The 14575-nt window shown below is 33.4% G+C and overlaps 1 protein-coding gene across 6 annotated transcripts in view; it reads right to left on the bottom strand.

Annotated features, from left to right (window-relative positions):
• melt (ventricular zone expressed PH domain-containing protein melted) overlaps positions 1–14575 on the bottom strand; it is a 210095-nt gene that overhangs the window by 89040 nt on the left and 106480 nt on the right. The gene's annotated exons all lie outside the window — the stretch shown is intronic.

Below are 14575 nucleotides of genomic sequence, written 5' to 3'. Positions count from 1 at the left end.
TTGTGTGTAATGAAAATAATTTCCATGCAGTGCAACATATGAGCCAAACTCACTAATTTTTACTCGCACTGCCATGAACTTGTCACCGAATTCCAAAGCTAACTGATGAGAGATGAGATGTTTGTAGAGGCGAAAAGTGAAAGTAGCATAGATAAACAAAACTGGCTCGTGTCACAGGGTATTTCAAAGCCAAATTAGACTCTTTTCTACGAAATATGTGAAACCACCTCTCTTTCATTTCACATCCCGCTTAAATCTCGTCTGCGATGCCAGTGTTTCTATATTTTGTGCATTTCCAGAAAGGATACCTTTTCATGTTAAGCGATTTTTATTTCATGTTAAAAGAAACAAAATGCATTACATAGTAGTTTGTGGGGACTGTTGCATTATTTCGTGTTAACCGATATTTCGTCTTAAGTGTTTTCGCGTTAAACATATTCCACTGTATACAGATGCGTTTGGACTATGTATACACAAATAATTTTTTAAAAGGAAAATTTATAAACCTTCCAAAAATTTTCGTGCATTATGCTGCTAAAAATTGATCAGTAGATATATAAAGAAAGAAATTTAGAACCAATTTTTCAGAAAGAATAAAAATTCAAATTCAAATTAACTTGATAAAATTCTGTAAATGTAGAATATAAATATTCTTTTTAGACTAGTAAAATCTTTTTAAATTGGAAGATATTTTTAATGATTTACTTCCCCCCCCCTCAATTTCCCTTTGCTACTGCTGTTTGATAAGAGGTTCTAGTAAAGTTTTGTGTTAAGATTATTTTGAACTTTCAAAGATTTTCCACTGCAAGATTTTAATTTTTTCTACATTTTTAAGGGCATGTTTTCATTTTTTTTAAGATTCTTTTAGATTAGAAAAATATTTTTAAATAGGAAGATATTTTTAATGATTTTCCTTTGCTTTGAGGAGGACTAGAATTTTCGGGTGAACTATTAGATAAAAAATATATTGAAATGGTTCATCAACTGATTCCGGATACAGAAAAGCAAGGATTTTGTTTTAGAAGGGGAAATGTAATTAAATTTGACATAACTCCTCTTGACGATATTATGCTGAAGTTGGTTGGATTCCTTGCCTTTCTTGTTCTTTTATACTATTTTTTGGTTTTTCTTGTGGTTTATTTTAACATGTTGACTGCCGTGGGGGTCACCAGTGACCGGCACGACTTGGCTACAGCACTGTGGGTGCCACCGGCAATGCGACCAATAGTAAAATACATAATTAGAATAAATATCGATACTGATAAATTTTTAAATAGTACCATCGTTACTATAATGATTTGAAGAATAATAAATCGTAAAAATTTAAATTATAAATCGCAAAAATGGTATACAGATGTTTGGGGGTCGTCGGTGACCCCCAGCATGAAAAATGCATTAAGCACGATTATATATAACATTATGTTCTGCCGATAATATTTCATCATAATATATATTGCATGATAAAAATTTTAAGTTGGCGTCATGAGCAAATCACATAAAACGCACGCGGCAGGGAACGTGTTAGTTTTTACATTTTAAAGTATTCGTATTCTACATTTATAGGATTTAATGAAGATCATTTGAACTTCAATTTTTTAGTCTTTGTGAAAAGTTGGTTCTAAATTTCTTTATATATATATATATATATACATATAAGAACTCCTACACTCCTAGAAAAAAGTAATTTATATATTTATTTATCCCACATTTTCATTTTGAAATATTTTCGTACATGCTTTTCAATATTTTAAAAGTTGATTTTTTGTTGAACTGAAATATGTAATATGGAAAAATTCTATCAAAAAACATAATTCAACTCAGAATTGAAACAGGAGATAAATAGAGATAATAATAATGTGGGGTATTTGATCCTCTTCTCCTAATAGGCATTTGAAACATGTTAGCGTGTTTTTCCATTCAGCTGAAATGACGCTCACCAGCGGCCAAGCGGTAAAGTCGCTGAACACTGGTAGTTCGGTCCGAGGTTCGAATCCCGCGAATGGGCTGGCTGCATGGTCGTTTTCCCCATGTGTAATGTGTATACAAGCCAGTTCCCTTAGAAAATCCTCCACAAAGGCACCCCTCCCCCTAGGCAGATAGCCCTCGTGTGCTTTGCCATAATTAAATACCTGCCATTCAGCTGAAACAGTAAACACATAGAAAAATTCCCACAGAAACAAAACAGGCAAAAAAATGGGTTGGCAGCAGGAAACTGATTAGTCTAAAACAGGGCTTCTTAAACTTTTTTTCAGTCGTGATCCTTTTTTATCATAGATTTTTCCAAGATCCCAACATCTTTACAGTCAAAAGTCGTTAATCCGTACTCGTCGGGACTTCGGTGATACCGGATTATAGATCATCAGTTTAAATCTCGTAAGATGGCATGCAGAAATTCTAAAATTAAAAATATTAAACCGTAATTTATGAAATAAAGAACAATTATGATATAAAGGGTATCAAAATTTACAAAAACAAAAGCTTAATATTTATTTGTTTACTTTATTAAACATTTCTTTCAATGTAAGTTGTTTAAGTGTCTTCGTTTTATGTGATAATACTTTCTCTTTAATTCTATAAACAGACATAATTTCTTGTTCAGTTACAAAGTTCCGCTGTTCAAGTCCTGTAATTGCTGTGCCGAGAATACCGACTAACTTGTCAATCGAAATTTTTTCGTTTTCACTAACCTCTCTGTCACCTTCTTCATATCTTTATCCATTTTTTGCACCAATTCCACTTTTTGTTTGATAGACATCGAAACATACTTTCGTTTTGTAGATCCTTTGGGAGCTCCAGCATCGGAAATTCTATTTGACATAATCGAAAGTTCAAGTTTACTTTTATAAAATTGCTCTTGCAGTCTGCAAAAAATAATAAGCCGATCCAATTCGAAGATTAAGGAACAACGCAATCATCAACATTAACTGAAATAGATAATTAGATAATTTTAGCTTATACCGTCCGTTATACATAAAACGCGCACGCAAAAACGTATTCTGCACTTGCGCACACGCATATGTGCAGTCGTAAAGGTCTTACGCGCATGCGTAAATGCCTATGCGCATGTGTCAACGAGGCGCATGCGCAGAAAGTTTTTAGCTTTGAGGTCCGGATTATGGGTGTCCGAATTAATGACTTTTGACTGTATGAAAATTTTGTGGGACCACATTGCGAAAATCAGACACGCACGAGTGAAGCTATCAATTTTTTTCACTTGTACTGTAAGATAATATTGCAGTTTTAGGTCATTATCTTTAATTTCTCATTTTAAGACATAGAACAATGTGAAAGTTTTAAGTAACAGATGAAATGACAGCATCACGTACAAAGCAAGTAAAATGAACATTTATATTATAAAAAGAATGCGTTGAAATATTTTTGTTTTTCTCTTTGTCTGTATTGTCTTATCTTTATCTATTTTCAGATAAATTGTGTAAAAATATTTGGTAATTGTAAAATTATTATATTAAGTTTAAGAAATACCAAAACTACTAAAATTTTTTTGCGACCCCTGCTGTAGATAGGGGTTGCTATCTACAGTTTAAGAAAGTCGTCTAAAATAACGTTACAATATTTGATTTTGCTAAAACATTGGATAACTGAGGCCACAGCCAGTGCAGTTATGGCAGGTGTACAAAATTTTGGAATTTACAAAAATATCAAGTAGCAAAATTTTTGGAATTTAGGAGTGGAAAATTTTTTAGAATTTAGGACCCAAAGAGATTGCATAGCACAACAAAATGTACCTGCTGAAGCTAGGACTCCAGTCCATGGTTATATTCTTGTAAGGAATGCCTGAATGCGGAGATGCATTTTGAGTCATCATCGCTAGGTCACCAGCCTACACAGCATTGTGGTATATGTCATTCATGTAAATAAGGAATAAAATTGATTGCACTTTAGTTAAATAACCTAACTTATTCTTTGTAAGTATTATGCGAGAGTACTGTAATTGTTGAATAAGAATAAAACACTTGCTTTCTGTTCATCTCAAATGGCATAGATTTTCTAGCAGTTATTCCAGCAGAAGTTTGAAGGAATGGATCATTCTGTATTTAGTTAGATAATCAAAATACACAAGATATAAACATAACATATTAAACCATAATTCACTTTTTACATTGGACAGCCATTGTTTATCAATTTTCACATAGGTCGTACTTTCCCGTATTTTTGAAAATACTCCATTGCATGCTGTTCTGTTGAAGACAAGCCCGAAACTTTTTTTTTTTCAAAATGTAATTGATAACTTGTATTGTTTTTTTACAAAATTTAAACCTGGGTGTCATGAACAAATTTGTGGGGGGGGGGTCACCAAATTCAAAGAAATTTATTTGACAATAAAAGGTATACATAATTTGAAGAAAATTTTGGATGTTTTTTAACATTTCCATACTTTAATTTTGATTTTATTGCTTTCCACTTGATTTGTGTGTTATGCTTGATGATTTCCAAACAGCTCGTATCGAATTTCAAAGCAATTGCATACGCGCAGCTAAGATGTAGTTTTTTTCGACTATCTTAGTAGTGTCTTGCATGTAATTGTAATACGCATCATTTATAAACTATGTTTCTTATTTCTAATCAAATTTGTTGTCATGTAAGCACATAATATTTCCTAAGTATTGGAAAATTCAGTAGTGTCTCGAAGGATAATAAAAACAATTTTGTTTTAGTTGCAGTTCTGTTCATGACGGCCCAAAATAGATACCCAATGTTCACAAGAGAAACGGGATGGATGGACCAATATCAAATAAACTTTAATGAGAAACTTTAAGAGAAAAACTATTAAAGAAAATGCAAACAATAATGAATTCATTGGCTCTCTTTCTACATCTAAAAAAAAATTGAGTAAATATCAAGAAGAGTTTATTTTATACTGTTTTACATGTTGTATTATTAATGGAAAATAAATATCCATTGTGTGTTAAATGCAGTGAAAACTTGGCACATGGAAAGCATGAAACCTGCGAAATTAAAAACACATTTAGAAACGGTACTTTTCCGTTTTGCCGGCGCAAACCATAAAGTCGCCAACAATGGTACAACTGATGCTAAACCTTTTACGCCTATCTTCGCTGGCAACCTTTTACGCCTCATTTACAAAACAAGTCACAGCCATTTCTTATCAGATTGATTGTACTGGCATAAAATTACATAGAATTTTACAAGATAGTTAAATTTTATGCTCTAAGACTTTCTGAGTAAACTATTCGTACAAATTGAAATAATTCTTACATTTAAACTTGCATTCCAAATTAAGATTTAACTTGTCATTAATGTAGATAATTACTGAGAGAATTAGATTTTTGTAGCATAGTTTACATGAGATGAGATCAGGTGGGGTCACGTGATACAAACCGATAAATCAGGATGTTGAGCCATGAAACAGTAAATTCTTAATGTCTTTTTACAAATTTATTGCCTTTATTTATTTGCTTTTTACAAAATTTTAAAAGATATTAAAATGTTTATGCCTTCAAAATAAAAAATTCTTAGAACTAACGTTTGTTAACATTTTTTATGTGTATATTGTATGTTGTTGGCAACAAAGTCTGCTTGGCGAGATTTGCACCAGTGAAACAGAAAAGTACCTCAGAAACTAAACATAAAGATTAAGTAAATAAATCTGAAGAATTTTTTTAAGGAATGAGCTAAGAGCATGAAAAATTAAAATGTATTTTTCAAAAAATATACAACAGTTCCTGAGAAGGATTTACAGGCATCTTAAAAGTTTCATATTTAATTGCAAAAAATTTAAAAACCTCATACAATTGGAGAATCGCTCATTCTTCCTTCAGTAATTAAAATGACATCATTTATGCATACAGAAAAATATATTAATGATTTTAAAACAATAGCATTAAAAAAAGATACCGTTTCTCACCAAATTTCTGTCATATCAGACACCATAGAATACAAAATCCAGTCTTTACTATAAAACTTGATGACACTACCGACATTATAAAAATATCTCAATTCATCGTTTATCTGAGATACGATTTTGAAGATGACGCAGTAGAGTATTTTTTATGTTGTAATATTTCGGAAGGAAAAGCAACTGGAGAGAAAATATTTGAAATTATTAACAGACATTTTGAAACGAATAATCTTACCTAAAGACACTGTGTCGCAGTTTGTACTAATGATGCTGCAACAGCTAATTATAAAGGACTAACAGGATTAATAATGAAAATTGCTCCCCATATTATATTCCACCACTGTATGACACATAGAAAAGCTCTTGTTGCAAATTGATAAAAAATTGCACAAGATATTGCAATGTTATTACTGCAATTAATTACATTAAAGGGCAAGATCCTAAACAGTTGTCTCTTTTTAATACCATGTAATGAGATAAGTTCTGTATATGAGACATTATTACCAAAGTAAGTTGGTTTTCACACAGAAAAATACTGAGACATATTTTTGACTTGAGAAATATAGTTTACATATTTTTGGAAGAAAAGAAACATACGTCAGCAAGTTCATTCATTAATAATGATTAATTAGGAAAACTCAGATACATAGTAGACATTTTCTAAAAACCTAAGCATTTTAATACTGAGCACAAATTTTGAAGCTTTTAAAACTAAGCTAATACTTTGGCAAGGAGAATTGAACAAAAACAACAGAAACATGTTTTTCAGAATTTACTAAAGAAAATAATACAGATTTCTTGTTTAAAACAACATATGATAAAACTGACAGACAATTTTTTGAAAAATTCCCAAATAAGGAATTAGGTTGGATCTGTGACCCATTTTGCCTTTGGTATTTTCAATTCCAATGTATTTCTAAATGAAAAAGCACAATTAATTGATATTTTAAGTGACAGAATACTGTGTGTTCAAGTGAAGTCTCTATCTTGCCAAAAATTTTAGTTATCTATTGGAAAGGAATATGCCAATTTAAAATGAATGAAAGTAAATTATTACGTTTCTTACATAAAATTGTACAGTAAACCTTTAGCTTATATTTAAAACTTCTAAAATGCTTATGTTACATTTTTCTGTTATATAAGCATTGAAAGTGGATTTCTCACTGAAATAGAAATAATTTTGCTATTCGAAGATGTCTATGTCTATGTCTTATCACTTAGGCAATCGACCATTAAACGGCCTTTACCAATATATGATGCTTGACTTTTATATGCTTGAAGAATCGAGTAAGTTGTATCCAATAATATGGAAGTACTTGTTCACATGCTGTGCTAGAACTCAGAGATTACTAGCGACGGAGGCTCCTGTGCCGCCGCTCATAGAATAAGTAAACTTTGAACAAATGAGGTGCTCGTGCGACGCCATCTATTAGTAGGGATCTAAAACATTTTTGTTGACTGGAGCTCTGGTTGCGCCAACTCTTGCAGGATGTATTGTAAGGCATTTTTAAAATTTCATAAAAGTTATTCTTCTGATAAGCAATAACTGGCAAGTAAAATGATCAAAAACACAATTTGCAGTACATTGAAATGTTTCACAAGAGTAAAAACTATTTACACATAAAGTCTACCTGCTTTGGCAGGAACAAAGTCCATAGCGCTTTGTAATTTGATAAGTAAATCTATAAGTAAAGAAAATGAAGTAAAATCTTGGCTAAATAAAAAGAAAACAAAAATATATACACTACCACCGACTATTATGGTGAATAGTGCGGGAAATGTTGGGATCCCAACATCAACAAGGAAATGTTGGGTTTTCATCCGCAGAGAACCCGTTGGCGCTTCGGGAAAGAACCTGTTGGCGCCGTTGCATTTTTACTCGCCAAGCTCGCAGTTCATCGACGATGATCCGAGCCGTAAACGTGATATTTTGTAAACGTGAATTTTAGTGCATGTAAATTCAAGTTAGCAGATAAAACAATATATTAAGCATATTGTAGTAAAAATTCACAGATAATAAGCATGTAGATGTAAAACTAACCGGTTAAACGTGATATACGAAAATTGTATTAAATTCAAGTTAGCACAGAAAAGAATATGTTAAGCATATGAGCATTTATAACGGAAATAAAAATTCATTTAAAAATATAAATTAGTATTAATATACTGAAATTAACCGGTTAAACGCGATATACGAAAAAAAATTTGTCTTAAATTCCAGTTAACACAGAAAACAATATATTCTTTACTCCAGCAGTAGTTTGCTAATTTTGATTACCATGGTAATGCATCAAACTATTCTGTCATCCTAGATAATCAATAATAATTTTTTATTTCAATTTAATCATCTATTTATGTCACACCTGCCATCCTCTGAAAGGTTATTGTTAGAAAAGCATTAATATATTATCTTGTTCAAATTTTACGCCATAAAAATTTATTTATTCTCAGAATTTTAGATGACAATTACCAATAATAAAAATAAAAGGGTGTGTTACAAATTAGCATTCACCCCTCCTTTCATCCCGAACCGAGAACCGGCATCTATCTACAAAAATATTTCTATTTATTCAATGTTAAAAATTTCAGAAAAAATAATAATAAATAAGAGAAGAATAATATAAATCTGCAAATGCGAACAAAGACAGTGATAATTCAACAAAATAAACGCAAGAGGAGTGTTTGCATACTTCGAACAACCAGGTTACCAGGTTTGAACTATTATCGCCATTACATTTACCGGGTTCTTTGCGGAAGTGCTTCCGAAATGTTTTTGAAACATTTTGAATTCGTTGTTATATTGATCTATGAAGCAGTAGATTAGTGAGTTTTTATTACATTACTGACAAGTATAGTTTTTTAAGAATCAAAAAATTTCCAGCGGAGATAAGTATTTGTCAAATATGAATGTGTTTTCAAATAATAAGTGATAAAAAAGAAAAATCAGTTAGAACATTCACATTTCTAACAAAGTAATTTGCTTTGCTTTAATCTTTATAATACAATACATTTTACAATGATAAGGCAAAATACAATGTGGAATGGTTATGAGAAGATTACGATAGTGCCTAGAGTATTCAGCATTTCGTATAATCCTATACCAAGATAATAATAATATTAAAATAAATTTTATCTGAATGAAGTTTTCTTATTACAGAAACAGTAAAATTATGCAATTGCATAAACGAATGCACTTTCAGACAATATATTTAATACTGTTTACAAGTTGAAGCCCAAGTTCTGTTTACGCCCTTCAGCGCATGCTCAAGAATTACCATCCAGGCGAAACTAGTCGATTTGTCCATGACGTCAAAAATTCGAAAAGTGGGGTAGGGTTTGGAAATACGCGGCGTGATCAGCAGCGCTTAGCGGCACGTTGTGTTCGATGAGGAATGCAGTAAACAAACACTTGGCCAAAATGACATCGACATCTTAATACGAAAAAAATCATCCACTTTCTTTGACGTTGTCGAAGCCGAAGCATTAACTTCATGCTTTTTAGACTTAACATGCTTCCCAATGTTGCTTCTTCCACCGTGACTTATTATAAAGTCACACACACACACACATTGCAAAATGCATAGTTATTTCCTTTGAAGGATTCTTTAATTGTTGGAAATTCGGCTTTGTAGGCAGGCCGAAAATATTGAGAATACGGTTTTTTTGAACTCATTTCGTAACAACAACGTATTAAGAAAATTCGTAGCACGTGCAAACAATAAAAAACAGAATGCGACAATCCACGCTCGCTGAGTCCGAGCTGAGTAATTCCCTTGCTGCTGAAGTGAACGCGAAAAAATAATCTAGCACCCACAAAGAAAAGAGTGGGAGAAACAAGTTCAGCGCATTGAATTGGCTGGTTAAGCGGCGAGTTGGGAGAAACCGCAGGTTACTGGATTTGGAGTAGTAGGTAGTTGGCGGTAAAACACGATGCAATTGGCGAAAATTGCTGAATTGGCGAAAAATCCTAAAATTTCGACAAAAATCACTAAAAACACTTGAAAAAGGAAAAAAATCGTAAAAAATGGATTACGATCGTAAAATCGTAGACAAGCGCATTTTCGTAAAAATTACGAAAAATTCGTAAGGTATTGGCAAGTATGCTTTTATCAATAAATAAAATTTGTTTAAATCTGTTTCACATAGTAACCATCCAAGTGTGCCCAACATATAGGTACTTGTGGAAAAACTGGAATAAAAGACTTCAAGATTTGTATAAATTGTGAAATTTTACCAAATTTCTCATATGTATTTTTATGAGGAAGCTTGTCGCCTCCTCATATTTTACGAGGGCCATCCAGGAAGTAGATTACGTTTCCGTCTGTGTCCACTAGGGGCGGGGCTAGCGCGGCCATCTTGGGGTCAGAGCGTTGCGCAGCTCAGTCTGCATCTAGCCGTGCTAGTGAGAGGTTCGTGCTGTGCTCCGTTCAGATACTGTGACGGTTTGAAATGTCTGCGTTAATTGAAAATCCCGCGAGCTGCGAGGTGCGCTCAGTAATAAGGTTTCTGACTGCAAAAAACTGTAAACCGATAGAAATCTATCGGCAGCTTCGTGAAGTGTATGGGGACAACATTATCACTGAAGGTGGAGTGCGTCAGTGGGTCATAAGATTTCAAAATGGCCGAACCAATGTTCACGACGAAGATCGAAGTGGGAGACCCAGCATAGTGACCGCCGAACTTCTCGAAAAAGTCGATGCTAAAGTCCGTGAAAATCGAAATTTCACAATAACGGAACTTTCTTTGAGTTTTCCACAAATTTCGCGAAGTTTGTTGCACGAAATCATCAGCGAAAAGCTTGGTTACCACAAGTTTTGTGCAAGATGGATTCCAAAAATCTTGACAGAGGACCACAAAAATCAGCGAATGGCTGCAGCGTTGAACTTTTTGGACGCTTACCATAAGGATGGTGACTCTTTACTCGATCGCATCGTTACTGGTGACGAAACATGGGTGAAACATGTGAACTGTGAAACGAAATTGCAATCAATGCAGTGGGGGCACACAACTTCTCCCCAAAAACCCAAGAAATGCATGCAAACAATGTCGGCAAGGAAGATGATGGCGACTGTTTTTTGGGACAGAAAAGGTGTAATTTTGGTGGACTTCCTGGAAAGAGGCACTACAATAAACTCTCAAAGGTATTGCCAAACTCTCCAAAAACTCAGAAGAGCAATTCAAAACAAGCACAGAGGAATGTTGAGCTCTAAGATCTTGTTGATTCACGACAACGCCCGGCCCCACACGGCAAATGTCACTCGTAAAGTTCTTGAATCTTTTAAGTGGGAGTTGTTTCCTCATCCGCCGTACAGTCCCGACCTGGCACCGAGCGACTTCCACCTATTCCCAGCAATGAAGAAGTGGCTGGCTATGCAGCGTTTTGATGACGATGCACAGCTGCAAGAAGAGGTAACGAAGTGGTTGAAGGCGCAGGCGGCCGAATTTTTCGACGAAGGAATTTCCAAGCTCGTACATCACTACGATAAATGCCTTAATTTGTATGGTGACTATGTAGAAAAGTAGTATTTGAGTGTGGCTTTCATCTGTATATAATAAAATTTTTTTCCTATACTTTGTTTATTTCTTTATTCCAAAACGTAATCTACTTTCTGGATAGCCCTCGTATATATATTTATGCCAAAGGGCATGTTGCTTTTTATGCCTTCAAAGTGACATGGATGGCGACCATCTCAAGAACTGCCCCCATTGTTTTAAAGTTTTTAATTTGATGACAACTCTTTTGATGCTAGTTTTAATTCTTATTTTCATTCTTCTTCATTTTCCTAGGCTGCTCGTTGCTTAATGGCAGAAGTGCTGTGAACGGGCGTAGGATTAAAAAATTATGAGCCCCCTTCCAGAAAGTCTATTTACCTCTTTTGTGGTAGTCCTGAAACTCCCAGCCATGGCATGATCACAGTAGTTTTGAACAACAAAAGATCCATAGCTTAAATACTAGTATGCTGCTCTAAATATGTGAAAGAACTCTACTGAAGGCTTCATCAGGTCTAATTTTCACATTATCTGTTTTATTACATTAATATTATTTATCCCATTACTTGGTTTCTGAATTCATCCATTCAAAAACATCTTCTTCGGTGATCTTTTTATTTTTTGTAACCATGTCTATAATTTATTCTTAATGTCCACTGATGGGGTTCCTTTTGCCTTTAAATGTAAACTATATTCTTTTTAATGTAATGTACAATACAAATTCTGTTAAATGATTCATCACTCATAAGAAAGGCTGAAAGATCAGGCACTGTTAGTGGGGTACATGGCACCCTTTCTTTCTGCTGACAAGTTTCGGTTATTTCTTTTGAACTGCTAGGTGTGACTGCTCTGTCACCAGTACAGGACCAAATCTATAATTCTACCCAGCATCAACAGCTGCCACCAGACAGATAAGATAATCTAAAGAAGCAGCTTGAAACGTCTGCACATCTTAAGTAATCATCTTGAATATCCAACCGATCAAGATCCAATAAAATCTTGATCGAAATAGCCTAAACAAAAGCAATCTTCTGGCTGTTGCTTCAGATTACGTGTATTGCTCATTAACAGCCCAAATTTCTACACGAACCTACAAAACATTTGTGCCTGCATCAAAATAAAATTGTAAAATGCAGTGCAGTTTTGAGGAAAGTTCCCTTATCTTCCATTCACTATACCTTACACCTAAGTAGAATAATTCTAATACTTTTTGCTTACTTACCAGCTTCAAATGCCAGCTGTCAAATGACAATCAGCCTGGCCTGCTTTGGCTCACAGATCCTGAGATTTGGGACATTAATGATATATTATGAGCAAAAGGCTCAATGTTCTACACAATATTTGAAAATTATATATCACTCCTGCCAATTATTCTTTTCACAATACCGCACCACTTTTGCAATGGATAAAAAGTTCTTTAGGCACAAAGTGTATTTTACTTTTAATTTGAAACTGCTTTTATTTAATAAATGAATATTTGACTGGCAATTTGTCTCTCAATTTATTCTCTCTTCAGTTCAATCATTCTGATAGGCAAAGTCATGCTGTTGCAATAAACCATTCAAAGTCCATGCCAGATGTAATCCTGCAATTGTCATCACAATAAAATTCAGTCTTGCATTTACAATTGCACAAGTGAGCTAAGTCAAAATATACAGAAGTAGTAATATCAGGCATGTTGGCAAAAAAAGCTGAACAACGCGCGGACACAAAATTACACAAAAAAACAAAGTGTGCATGCACCACCTAAAAAACAAATTTTAATAAAATATCAACCTTTTGATATAAAAAGTATTAAACATATACATATAATTAAACTAAAATAATACTTGTACTTACTATTTTGCTATTAATTTTATCTTCCACTTGTTAAAAAAAACCCAGTAAATCACCAAGAGATTGTAATGAATTAACCTACTTTAAGATGCTCTTTATGTAACTTAATTTAACAGTTGATACATGAATACTGTACACAACATTACAACACACTAATATACATATTTATGTTATATATTACTGCCCATTTCCAGGCAATGACAAGTTTTAAAGATAATATATATATATATATATAACTGTTATTATAGCTTTCAATTATCTTCACTTTTAGTTCAATAAACAGTACTTTATATAACACCAGAAAAAGTAGTCATGTGACATAATATAGTTACAAAATAACATAACATATAGTTAAAGGAGGAATTTAAAAAATAACTATTTTGTCTGTCTCACTCGATCCTGATTAAAAATTTTTAGGCAAAAAGTTTTTTCTTTTTTGCTACTTTTGCAGCCAACTTTTCTAATTTCCGTTTGCGAGCTAGTCTCAATTTCTTTTCAGAAACTTAACAGTTTTGTAACTTAATTTAACAGTTGATACATGAATACTGTACACAACATTACAACACACTAATATACATATTTATGTTATATATTACTGCCCATTTCCAGGCAATGACAAGTTTTAAAGATAATATATATATATATATAACTGTTACTATAGCTTTCAATTATCTTCACTTTTAGTTCAATAAACAGTACTTTATATAACACCAGAAAAAGTAGTCATGTGACATAATATAGTTACAAAATAACATAACATATAGTTAAAGGAGGAATTTAAAAAATAACTATTTTGTCTGTCTCACTCGATCCTGATTAAAAATTTTTAGGCAAAAAGTTTTTTCTTTTTTGCTACTTTTGCAGCCAACTTTTCTAATTTCCGTTTGCGAGCTAGTCTCAATTTCTTTTCAGCAGCTTTTGATACATTGATACTTTTTTATTTTCTGCAATATTTAATTGCCTTTTTTTTTAGATTCTCGCTCCTCCTTTTTTATCTCTAGCTCTTCTTTGTACAATTTATGAGCATTCCTTAAATTTTTACACAGTTTTGTGTACTGGAGAATGATAGTGGTTATCCGTATGTCCGACAGATGGCACCAGCATGGATCGCTGAAATTACTGAAGTCATCTGTCATCTCTTGTTTGACGGTTGCTTGCTCTTCTTTGATTCGATATTTGTACGCATCTAGTTCCGCCTTTCCACATAAGCCCCACCTACTTCGCCTTGATGTAAAACAACGTATTTCGCGATCTCTGGCATGATGGAAAGTTTTTTACAAAGAAAAGAGGGAGAGAGCGTGTCCTCCGTTTACCCCCCCCCCCCCCCCCCCGCACACACATTTGCCGGTCGCGATTTCTCAACGGTTC

Source organism: Stegodyphus dumicola, chromosome X2 (assembly GCF_044657685.1).
Source record: "Stegodyphus dumicola isolate Sdum_Otavi_A_Nest chromosome X2, ASM4465768v1".
NCBI lineage: Eukaryota > Metazoa > Arthropoda > Arachnida > Araneae > Eresidae > Stegodyphus > Stegodyphus dumicola.
The sequence above is the reverse complement of the archived record's forward strand: the minus strand, read 5'-3'. Positions and strand labels throughout refer to the sequence as shown.